At 37.2% G+C, this 13,317-nt stretch overlaps 1 protein-coding gene across 2 annotated transcripts in view; it reads right to left on the bottom strand.

The window, feature by feature from the left end:
• zbtb46 (zinc finger and BTB domain containing 46) overlaps positions 1–11,367 on the bottom strand; it is a 53,084-nt gene extending 41,717 nt beyond the window's left edge. The window contains exon 1 of one of the 2 annotated variants that reach the window (XM_015364989.2): positions 11,099–11,367. The gene's annotated coding sequence lies outside the window, so the exon portion shown is untranslated. The remainder of the gene's footprint in view (positions 1–11,098) is intronic. The other variant, XM_015364990.2, reaches the window with a different exon arrangement.
• Positions 11,368–13,317: the final 1,950 nt, after the last annotated feature.

Here is a 13,317-nt window from a genome sequence, read left to right as displayed (position 1 = left end):
TTCTTCCCACAGTCTAAAGCCGTACTGGCGAGTTCATTGATTTCTGGGAAAACTGGCCCTGGTGTGAGTGTGTGTTTCTGTGTGTGCCCTGTCCTGTCCAGAGTGCATCCTGACTTGCTCCTGCTGCTTGTTGAGAAAGGCTCTGGTTCCTCTACGACCCTGTATTGGATTAAGTGGTTAGAAAATGGATGAGTGGAAGAGGGGATACAAGTGAAAATTTTCAGACTCCAAATCTATCATACTACAAAGCCTTAAAGCCATAAATGGGATGTTCCTCTCTGCACACTGCATCTACGCATTGCATTATAGTACAAACGTCCTGGTTAACAGATTGCCAACACCATTGTTTGAAAACTATTCTTACAACTTACAAATTGCCTGTCCTCACTTAAAGCTTATTCATTCTCCAGTTAAGTAACACTTTACTTCTCTAATTGTTTGCCCATTATTTCCAACATCAAATCAATAACTACAGTATGTCATTGTTGAAAGTCAAGCCTTCATTGCCACTTTCACACAGTTATCAATCCCCCCTCCTTCCAGCACAAAAATAATTATTTCTAGGACTACCTGTCCTAGAAATAATTTAAAAGAAGTGCAGCGCTCTGAATTTGAATATGGGATCTAATGGCAGGAGAGCCAAGCGATCAAGCAGTGAAATGCAGTCCAAATTGAAAGGGTCAAATCTATAAAACTGAAAGCCAAAGTGTCCAAAAACCAGACAACCAAATAGGAAGCAAAGTTCGAAAGCCAGAGCAAGCACAAGTAACAAGCCGGAGGGAATTCCAGAAAAGAGAGTCCAAAAAAACAAACTTCAAACAAGTTGAAACAAAGAAGATCATGGAAACAACACCAAGACCAGGTGAAAAACACACTGAGGCTAAGCGCCACAGTATCGCCGGGGCAGGTCTTAAATACCATGTATTAAGTATGTTCAGGTGGGACTGATTTCCCTCCATACCTTGTTGTTATGGCAACGGTCTGATTGACAGATCTGCCAATTGTGGTGTTTTCAGTGCAGCTGGTGACCTTACAGTGCGAGTGGACATGATACTGCCCAGTAAGAATAGATGGGAGAATGTATTTATTCCACTCACTTTTCTAGAAGAGTGAGTTTGCCACAACATTTTGTGTTCTAGGAGGAAAAGGGGTATTCTACTGGGAGTTTCTTTTTACAATTGGACCATACAAGCAGAATTAAGAAAAAGCAAATGAAACACACGGGCCAAACCAATTATCCAGTCACAACACAATACTGCAACTTTATAATATTCACTTACACAGTTGAAAATTAAAGCTCTACAATCAGTCTCTGAATAATGGTTGCAGAAATGGCCAAAAAATCATCACCACTCATTATGACCTTCACCAGGTTTTAACACTGATGACCTTCAGTTATAACCTTCCACTGGGCTTTTATTTAGCATTGTTAAAAAGAATTGTAAATATGTATTATTTGTTTCCTTAAGTGGAGCCTAGTTTATTATGTAACAAGCTGAATAACATAACACCTCACATTAAAGCTCACCAAGCCTACACCTTTACTCAAGATAAACAAACTACTCAACCAACAATGCCAAACAATGAAGAGTAAAATGTTTCTAGCTGTGTTTTTATTTACTATTTAAAAAAATAAGCTCTCAGTGGAATATTAATCTTATGCAAATTAATTTGTTTTCCAATAATTCTTTCTAGAGCTCCCCCCTCCCGCCCCCCATTTTAATTTCTCAGTGAGATGACGTGCTTAAGAGACTTGTGGACACCCATCCGTTTTCAGATCTATTATTCTAAAGCCAATAAATACTGCATTCAGAGAAAACTAATTTGTGCTGAGCTGTTAACCGGTACCTGCAGAAAAGTAAGCCACTTCAAAGCTTCATTTTGAGAAACGAGTAACACTCTAGAGAACTAAAGACACAATATCTTGCTTACCAAGAACATGAGACCCAAACAGTAAAAGTGTTGTAATATTAGACAATCTTATATACTTAAGACACATCTACAATTTTTTTAAATTAAATGAAAGGGGCAGAAACAAGTCTCTACTACCACTACTGCCACTAGTACCGAGAGCACCAGACCTGACCCACACGATGCTGGAGCTATGCATTTTTGACCATGCAGTACAAAAGAACGCTATGAAGATACGGCTTTTCTTCGGCGATGCAAATATAAAATGGTTAAACAACAATTTACATTTGCAGCCAACTTACGATGAAGACATGCATTGCAACTGCAAGTGACCGATTCAGAAGTCTAATTTAATACAGTTTATTCTAACAATTCTGAAACGGCTACATGACAACACACAATATTAACACCCTGTGTACAATAATGCGCTAAAGTGAAAAGAAATTAGCAGGTTTTGGTCTTACTTGATAGCTCTACTGAGCTATGAAGAAAGATAGAGCAACTATTACTTAATAAAAAATATACCGAAAATACTGGATACCAAACATCAAATATTCTGCTTTTTGCGTTTTAGCAAGTTCATTGTAATGGCTTGATTTGTATGCAAGTACAGACAAAATGCTTTGCAAGGGAGATCTGCTTTCTAACAGAAATGCCTACTAATCATTTTTATTTTATACCATAAAAATACTTTGCTAAAGATTAAATACATGATCATGATGAAGCTATATTTCCAGTTTCATAAGTGACAGTATTGTGTACTTTAGGCTCTCTGTTATTGTTTAACCTTTGAAGAAGAAACCACAAAAATCCCTGAGAATGAGTATTTACTCAGAAAGGGAGTCATCTTTGCTTTGAGCAAGGATTAATATTTATCAGTGTTAAAATGGTACTTGCATTGTGAAACCTTGATAAGAGGTGAGACAATACAAACTAAGAATTCATAAAAGGGAAGACAAACATTTTGTTTTTCAAAATGTACTGGTAAAAAGAATCTTACCTGAATAAGAGAAAAACTTTTTTTTTTAATTATGTCCGGATGGAAGAGGATCTGTTTACAACCAACAAAGCTATTTTAAATAAATTACAAAACAATGAGAATCTTGCTGTGTACACATATTTTGTTTCCTTCACTTGCATCTCCCAAGGGAAAACAACATTCTCAGAAAAGAAGTATGTGTTAAAATAAACCAGCATTTAAACAGGCATATGCTGAGCTGTAGAGAAGCACATCATCATGGGGGCCCAAAACTGCTGAAATGGAAGAACAGAAATATTTGAGTAACGTGTTTTACAAGTTGTACTTTGAATCATCTGCCCTCCATATAAAAACTACAAGGGGGTCCTACTCCTGCGTTTCTGAAACCATGTCTGAAACCTGGCTCATGCATGAGCACATATCCCAGAGAGGGGAACCTGGGTAAAGTTTATAAAGTTAACTTTTTGCTTTGCAGGAGTGTGCTCTAATGGTGGGCAAGAACATTTTAGCAAATGGAGTGGTGCTCTTATTCCATCACACTTAAAATTAAAAGGGAGCATGGAAAACCATAGGGAGCACATGCCCCACTTTTTCCTTCTATTCCTCTATTGGGGAGGCACCAGGCACGTACAAACCAGCCTGGGTAGGTGGGGACTAAATTAACTGTTGTACATATGCAAAGACACTCACAATGTGATACAGCAGTTATGGTGAAAATAGTGCTAAGGTCCTGGCATTACTACATGCTGCTGCAGTTCAAGCAATTCGGAATTAAGTATTGTGTAACTGTATTTATCAAGTCCACCAGAATAAAGCAGTAAGCAAATAATCAATAAAAGGTTTTGTATATTGCTGCTATCTACAATGAGGTAGGTCAACTTGGAGCAAAACACAGAAAGAAAATTTTAGGTATATATACAGTACTAACAGAAAAATAAACACCTGAAGACCTTTGCAATGCCTCATTTAGTCAATTAATCTAATTCTTTTGAGACATACTTTACTAATGACACAGTTATCAGAATTTCATATTTTTATTTTTTCAAAACCATGTTTTTCTGGGCTCTCCTCCAAAGCATCCCACTCTTCCATTAAACTCTTTAAAAATTATTTGACGATGTACAATGTAATGCAGATGAACTGAAAAATAAACGTTATCTTTTGTACTACACTGGTTTACGCAGAAATGTACAAGCATCTCTCAAAGAGATTTATGATGATTTTGGTTATCCGTTTCCTAATTAAACTCAGTTACAGCGCACAGTGCAATGTTAGTAGATGAAGGATTGGAATACATACAATTAGAGCATCACATTTAACATGGTTGGCTTACAGAATGTAGTACTTCTAAATTCACTTAAAGCAGTGCTCTAGACACTAGATTATGGGGTCTGAAGTATAAGGCACAGCTTTCAAAATAATACTAACGTATACAATATCCAAACTTAATAATGCAGCTGTAACCTTATGATGTAAATTACTGTACTTCAAATGTCCCACAGATGTTCTGTGAATTAAACCTGAGGAGATAGAAACTGGACTCTCTTAAATGATTCACTGTGAATATACTGCAGGTACTGCTCTTCGTTTCCTAAAAGAGTTACGCCGTTTCCCATAAAATGGTAAAAGCTTTGTAAGGGTAAAAAAAAAGATTTCAAATCTAGGGTCTGTACAGTATGAGAGGCAGTACAAATTCTATGGAATTTGTACTGCCTCTCATACTGTACAGACCCTGAATCCAAAAGCCAAAGAGGCAGCAAGCAATTCTGCAGGTGCAAAGGGTTTTGAGGGCTGAAACACATTCACAGCCTTGAATACTCTTCCCCTGTGGTCCAGCGGATATTCCACAAATAATTGTCCATAAACATTCCCGAAAACTGAATAAAAAAAAAAGAGATTAAAACTGTGCGGGATGAGGTCAATTGTATTGTTTTATACATTATTATTAACGTATAATACATTGTATTATTGTATTAACTCTGCAAATAAATCTGGGAAGTCTGGGTGCCTTTGGCAATTTTCTTTAAGGCATGCAAGTTAAGACACAGGTACAGATGAATCCTACTACACATTATTCCACAAAAGATTTCCAGCACAGTAAGGGGTTCATTTTGTATGTTCAAGATAGCATTAATAAAACTGCATGTTTGAGGATAAGACCTCAATAAGGCAGCAGTTCCGTTCAGATCAGGCCTCACTTTGAAATGGAAATGTCTCATTTTGTCCATCATTTCCCAAAGTGCCTCTGCTTCTGCTGCCCATTTTATTTAACACCGTTACAGGACAGATGAGCAAGGTGATCCTCTGCTCTGTTCCAGCGATCACTTATTGGTTGTTAGCTCAAGAGTTTCTTTTCAGTGCAAAATAAAGTCTGCACTGGCAAAAGGCACCAGCTTCCCCATCCCTCTTAAACGTCACATCACATGTGAAGGCCATCTTAGAAGGTGTCTGACCTCTGCAAAAATGAGCAGTTAATTCACACGTCTGATACAGAGCAAGCTATTAAAAATGTGTTTGGCAGAAAATGTTGACTGCAAACTGAGATCATATTTTGAAGCTGCACTCAGAGAAAGCAAGAGCCCTCTTTAAGATATGATATTTAAGGGGGCGACTGCAACTTTAACACCTACTGATTAATTAAAATGGTAGTAGAGTAGGCACTGGCTGAAATGGCTGTGCACTGTTCTAAGTGGGAGTACTGTTTCTATACTTCATTTTACTTCCATTCAAAGGAAAACGAACTGTCAGTAAGAGGGCTTATTCAAAGTACAGTACGCATATACTCAAGTGTTGCTTAAAACTTCTTCTTTCAAAAGAAGGCCACTATAAGGTTGTAATCAAAGATGTATTTTCAGTCTAATTGCAAATAACATCTGAGTTTAAGGTTGGGTCATATTATAAAAATTAATAAATCATTTAGCAATAAAGAGATTGTGATCTACTTAATCTAAAGATCAGATAATCTAACTACTAATGCCTTACACTTGCAGAGGATCACAGCTGTTGTTTTTTCCCCTAAGGGCTGTAGTGCACCTGTACTGAGCTTCTTAACACAAAGAAGTGTGACAAGTGGAGAATTGGGTTTTTATTTATGATGGTGGAAAATATACATAAAAAGGCCTGAAACGATAAAAAAAAACCTCTAAAAAAAAGCAAATTAGTTCATAACCTAAAATAACCATCCATCATCAGAAAACCACATGTCCTGGTGAGGGTCACAGCAAGCTAGGATCTATCCTAAAGTACAGCTTGTGAGGAGGAACTAACAGCACAAAACAGCACAACAGCTCTTCCCCCTGGATGAGACGGCACTCTGGGTCACGTAGAAAGTTGCAGTTTAGAATAACCAATGAAAATCGAATCTCTCGAAACAGGTGTACCTAAACAATCAAGTTCAGAACATGCAAACTCCATACAAACAAACAAACATCCAAGGCCAGAATCAAACCAGAGATATAAAATAACCTATGGTAATTATTTTAAAATGGGGATAATTAAAGGAAATAATACATAGTGCTTTTTTCCCCAAATCGCTAACTACCATCATTTGCTAGAAAACATGCTAATTTATCAGTAAAAGTTAAGTATAGCATCTCATTAAAAGGTTACTGGAAAGACAATGGAATGTGCAATAAGAACTTATGAGATATATTTTTCTACATTTTATAAGAACTCATTGTTTGTCCTTCAGATAAAAAGCTTTCCATTCAGTCAGAAAATGACTACCAAATCATTACATTTCTTTCTATAAGCATATTGCTGAGTTTAATCAGTAATTGAACCATGTTAGAATATCCTAATAGTATTATTTTCTCTCAACAAAGAGAGTTCATTTCTGGCTTTTATGCCTCTTTCTAAAACAATTGTTTGGGAAATTACAGAATTACTTATTTAGGACATAAAAACAATCATAAAAAAACAGTTAAGAAATTGTTAAAATATTACCTTACGTAAAAGGCATCATTTAATCGATGTAGGAAAGTAACCAGACAGGTGTACAAGTTAATTAATTCACTCTTTTGGGGATTCAATACAGAAACAATGCTAACCTAAAAGTAAGGTGTTTTTTTTTTTTTTTTTAAATAGTATCCATTTAACATTCCATTCAAAAACAGGGATACTAAATAAAAAACCAACACTGGTCTGCATTCCTAAAACAGCTAACCAACATTTCCAACCTGTTACTGCACAACTAAACCAAAGCACTCCAGACTTAAACCATGATTGCACAAAAAAAACTCCACCCACATACAGTGAGTCGTGTCAGCCAGCACCCCCCTCCTCCACAACTACCTCCCCCAAACCCTTCGTTTCGTGTGAATGTTCTGATTAACAACCACAACCACCCTCAATAAACATTAGCCAACAAATTCTATTTAACCCTCTACTGTGGCTCCTATCCTGCCTTTCTAAATGGAAATTCTAATGTATATGTAAGTGGGTCTTAAACGGATTTCTTCTACTGCCATGTCCTCAGTGAATAGTAGACTCTCCAAACAATATATTGGATATTCTTGAAAACCCTTCCCACAGTAAAAGCCCAACTCTTCCTATACTGTTGACAAAACAAAACAACACCTGCTCAGAAGGTCCACCTGCATGTGAAACTCCTTCATAATAGCAACGGTAGCCTTATTTACCAACTAAATCGGCTGATGTCTTCATACAAAGCAACTTACATTTGCACCCATTTACACAGCTGGGTATTTAACTAAAGCAATTTGAGAGATAAGTACCTTGCTCAAGGGTGCAACAGCAGTGTCTCATCTGGGATTTGAATTCACAATCTTCTAGTTACGAGTCCAGAACTACGCATAGCACACCTCCACAATCTGTGACCAGATACACACTTTTTTGACTAATTTTGCAGGTAACCCCTTGAGTGTCAGTCTGTACAAGATATACATACTTTATACAACAACACAGTCCAATTTATTTTAATAGCATACAGCACAGTTACCAAAAAACCCAGAGAAAAACATCATGTAGTAACAATGCCCTTGCAAAACGATGGTGAATAATGATAGGACCTTCTCTTTTAATGTTGCTAAGGTTTAGAAATCCTATAGTTCTTTAAAAGTTATGTCATGTGTACATTCTTGCATTTTTTCCTCATTCTCAATAACATATAATCACAGTAATACCATTCAATGTAAAGGCTTACTGATTTTCTGGCATATCAGAATTTCCAAATAAAAAGCATGAGCCCATGTAATACTATCTGTGTGGAGACCATTAAGCTTTCATAACATCTCCAGTCCAAAATACATGATTATTCCTGTCCAGTGGAGATACCTCCTATCACAACATGAGTTGGGTAGGCTCTGCAGTTTGGCCAACAAAGACTAGGATATTTTAAAAGAATCAAATTCCTTCTCTTTTCATCTATTTCAACCACAAGAACATTTCAGGAAAGGATCAGGAAGCTGAACACATAGAAGCCAGTGGGATAAAAACAGTTTGCTACATAGTGGAACATTTAACTGCTACTTTTCAGGATAAAAGTTAGCAAAAATCCACTGCCTGTTCATTTGGTGGGCCCAAACGTGATCATTACCTGTCTAACTGTGAGGCTTTGCAGACCAGCTTGATACAACAACAAACTGCCTTAGGGGTACAGATGGAGACAGCCATGGGGACATACTAATCGCTTGGAAATGGAGAATGTCTCAAATTAAGAAACATACAGTGGAGAAGTCTGCCAACAAAAAAGGCAAAACATCAGGCTGCTAGTCTGAAAAGATTGTGAAGCAATAAGATAGCAGCCCTGGAGTATTTGTGATTTTTTAAAACGCAGCACAACCAAGCAACACAGCAGATTTTTTTCCCCCCTTCAGAGTTTCAGTTTTAAAAGAAATTTCCCCAAGTTCTCAGCATTTCAGAGAAAACCAAAGACTTCAGAAATGGGAGATTTATCTTTCTACTGCCACATCCTAAAAGGAAACCTGACAGATGAAGTCCCTAGACTGCATATGTATGCATCTTATTATTGCCAATCATTATTAAGTCTAAACTAATCTTTTTGCTTTGTTTCTGTGTACAGCCGTATTCAAATATCTTTTGACATCATGCTGAGGACTAAAGGGCACATAAGCCAACACACAAGTAAGATATTTCAGCACATGATGTCTATACCACATGGAGTTAAATATGATGGCGAGAACAAATGGACATCCTCAAATTATTCACACTTGTTTTGTTTCTCCACATCATCATACAGGTATATAGATTATCCCACTGTAAGAAAAGGATTTAATACTGGCATAATATATAGTAATATTTACCACATAGATGGAGAAGGAAAACCTTTAAACATACTGGTTTTACAAAATGGACAGACACTGGTAAAACAGTTTGAAGAAATTGCAAAAGGAGTATTAAAAAACTACTACACATTTTGGAATGAATATTTATTTTCTAATGAGCGATATTCCCATGACACAAGGCTTTAACCTGAAGTTTTTGCAATTAAACTGCTCTAAAAAGTTTTCTCTTTTAATGCATTTCATAGTTGGTTCTTTTTTTGACCCCCGTTAACCTTAAGCATCATCAACTCAAGGGCAATGTAAACAGTATATTTTAAAAAAAGGTTGATGAAGAATTGTCTAAAAAATAAAAATTTTAGACATCTAGCCTTTTATACATTTCTTAATTAATAATTATGTATTATTAATAAGAGCTCACTAGTGCCATGAATGTGATTCTCTGGCTGACAACGAATCTTGTTTCACGTACAATTCTTCAGAATCTCCCTACTCTCCAGAAGTCGACTTAGTGGATAACCTCTAAAGAGGTCTCTATCCTTCAGAAACTGTAAGAAACACACTTTCAAGGAAAGTTCATTACAAATGCCTTGATTTTCTAAACACGTACATTCAGGACAGGGTAACCAGTCTCTCTTACCGTTTTACTCTTTCATTCAGGTTTCATGACATGTCAATACAAAACCATGCTAAGACCATAACGTGCAACATAGTTCATCAGTTCTATCAATTAAAGTATCAGACTCGCGACCGTGTTGCGTTCTTTCTGACGAGTGCATTGCCAGTATTTGAAATAAGAGGGTCTGCTCCCCTCTTTTCATTTATACTGTACTGAATATAAAATGGAGGCAAACGGAGCTGACCAGTTTGAGGGGACAGAGAAGCTACATAATAACCCAAAAAAGCCAAAGCAAAAAAAAACAGCCTCGAATCACAATCTGCCTTAGTTATAATATCCTCCTGTAATACTTCCGACGCTACTTCTTTAAAAGTCCCTGGAAGTGCTGAGTGAAGAATCGCTTGATGCGAGGCGATATAACAACACTTATAATAACAAAAAAAGCAGAAAAAATCCCCTTCCCTTGTCTGGTATACTAGGGTAGGGTGTTGACGCAGCAGAAATTTCCAGCTGGAGAAATTCCCCTTTTGGAGGTTAGACGAGGGAGGGAGGGGGGGTTAAGCCCTGACCAGTCTTGGAGCTTTTTAATTTTAAATATCACCAACCCCAAGCGACGGCTACCAACACTTTTGCCTGATCGCGAACGGCTGTTTCAGCAGGCAAACAAGTGCGTTACGGGGTTTAATCTTGTATTATAAGGCTGTATTTTAAGGGTTTAAAAGAAAACTCGGACGAGACGCGAGGGCGTCGGGTGAGACCAATTCAAATCCCTTGCCTACACCAGCTTAGCGACAAGCAGATCTCTGGTTAAACGGAATATATACACCTTCAAGCTGTACCAAAGAATCGAGCTCCAGACGGGCAATCGTATTCATTTCCTATTTTTGTGCATTTGGCAATGTTTTCTAAGAAAAGTGGAAGAAAAGCAAAGAGAATAGGCGATGTGCTGTTCTTTCTACTTCTTTGCTAGGCTGTGAGTAGGTAGGCAGTTTCTTCACTATGTCATGAATACAGCGCAACAAAACAGCTGTCAAAACAATCTTATGATTCCATACAGGATATATTATTGTATAAACCGAAGCGTCCTCAAAACTCATGCTGCCACTTAACTTATGACCAGGATACATTAGGCTATACTGTACCGTTTTTTTTAAATGCGCACTATTGTAGAAGCGCAGAATTAAAAGTAAAGGTGTCCAGATTGACGAGGAGGTGAATTAAGATTTGTATTGCCCAAACATTATTCAATGAACACTTGAAAGCAATAGAAGAAAGCGAAACTAATGATGAATAGGAGGATCACTACACAAGCCAAGAGAGACTTACCTGTTAACCCATGGATCTGGGGTATATGTCGTTGCTTGGCTCCAATTTGGTGTGACAATGAGGGAGGCTGTATTTTTTATTTCTCTGCTTCTTGTCCCTGCGTTTGTAGGTTTGCCTGTATGTATGTAATTCCCCTGTTATCTGTCTTCCTCTCTTTTCTTTTCTCTCGCCCTCCCCTGCCTCTGCCTTTCCGTGTCTCGGTATCAGGAACCAGCCTCCCCCTCTGTCTCTCTCTTCTCTCTCTCGACTGAGTCTCAAACACAGGAAATGAGGCAACATGGACACACACACTTCTAACAGCATGCTGGGTAGCAAGAACAACCCACTGACAACCCTGATCTGACTGACAGGTTAATGAAATATCGTATTGTCATTATTTGTACTAGACAGCACAATACAGACCTTGGGAATGCACATAATAAGTCTAACAGCCTGATTGTGAACTGAACACTGCGTTTGGTACAGACAAAAGCGGCAACGTTTTCAAAAAAAAATGTCATCATTATTATGAACAACAACAATAATAATAATACACTTAATAATTTTAATCATCATCATCATCATTATCACAGTTAAGAGTCAAACTCCTCGAACACCTGGTTTCAACAAGTTGAGAAGTACATGTGATTTCTCAGGATGTCATTTAGCTCAAAGAAGCACAATTTGGTACATACAGTTATGAACTTTCCCAAGATCACGTCTTCTTTATATCCCATCCATTAAAAATAATCTCACTTAAAGATCTATAATTTAACAACACATGCCTTTCTTTTCTCATCCATCAACTTTCTGTAACAGATTTATTATTAGGGTCGTAGAGACCCACCCTGAGTCTAACCAGCACGCGTATTTCCCTTTTTTTTTAATAAATTGAACAGAAACCTTCAATTGAAACAATTAAACGTTAGGCGTGCACCGTCCGTTCAACATCAAACAACATAAAACAGTATAACTTCTGTCTCTTCCACATAAATTTTTAATGGTTTACTGAGAGCTAACATACTGAGCAACAGCGGAGACTTGAAATAATAACGTCTCATTTGAAAACAAGGAAACAATAGCAGAATGTTTTGAACTGTTCTTTCGTACAGTGTACTTGATTTTTGGGGCTTTGAAAAATCATCTGCAGTATCATACATCAAAAGATAAACCTTATTACTACATTAAAGAAAATAATTGGTGATAACAGAAGCAAGAGGCAAAAGCATTAGGCAGAGTAATGAAGCCTAATAGTGACCATGCTTTGGGGGAAAAGGCAGCAAATGCCTGCTACTCAATTGTAGTTCAATAGTTCAAGTTAATGAAGGAAATAAAGCTAAAATAATATTGATCTTAAACAGAGCGACAAGTGGACAGATTTTTTTTGGCTAAAGAATAAGCTAGGTTGAGTCAGCCTTATTTCATTAACTATTTACCAAGGTTCAATTCTCAGTAAGATGTCTAATACTGACCATGCTGTAGGCAAAAAAACAGCCAAGGTCAGCGCGCACTAAGATGTAGCTTGTTTCTGCGCTCCACTTTTCTTGCGCTGATTGGCTGCTAACCTACGAAACAAAAGTGTTGAAGTATTACAAACGAGCTTAGATTAATAGCCAGAGTTATGTTTCTGAAATATAAAAAGCATATAAAACCTTGAGCTTTATACTTTCACGTTTATCACAAAATTAAAAGGCTGTCGTCTGTTCTGGTCCAATAAAATGTATTAAAAAAAACCAGAACACAGAGAAAAAGCTGTTTTGTCCGTTCCTACTAGCAAATCGACGTCAGATACGAAGCTGTTCAGTCATTACATTTAGCTTTGCCCTGCAGGTAAAACGTACTGCTGCTTGCTCCCCAAGTCAACTTTATACAGGCGCAGACAGGGTTAAATGTACTCCACCTGGTGGTGGCATTTTAAAATGGAAAATTAAATAATCTTTGTGTGGCTCACTCCCAATTTAGGTTCGTTTTTTTAAACCATTAGTCGAAGTTGAGTCTCTTTGCATTTGAATTCGTGTTAACTTGCTTAATTTTAATGCAAGCATTTGTCTACATCGGAAGTAGAAATAATAACGACTACACTGCCGCTATTAGTCATATTAACACAGAAGAAGCTTCATGCAGACAATATTGTATGGGTGGCACATTGCACAGTGCACTTTTTCAAATCCGCTCGGCTCAACCTCTTGTCTATAGAGAACCAAATCTGCCTAAATTAAAAATAAATATCTAAACACATT

Source organism: Lepisosteus oculatus, chromosome 16 (genome assembly GCF_040954835.1).
Source record: "Lepisosteus oculatus isolate fLepOcu1 chromosome 16, fLepOcu1.hap2, whole genome shotgun sequence".
Classification (NCBI taxonomy): Eukaryota; Metazoa; Chordata; class Actinopteri; order Semionotiformes; family Lepisosteidae; genus Lepisosteus; species Lepisosteus oculatus.
Note: the sequence above shows the minus strand (reverse complement) of the source record. Positions and strands in the feature narration are given on the sequence as shown.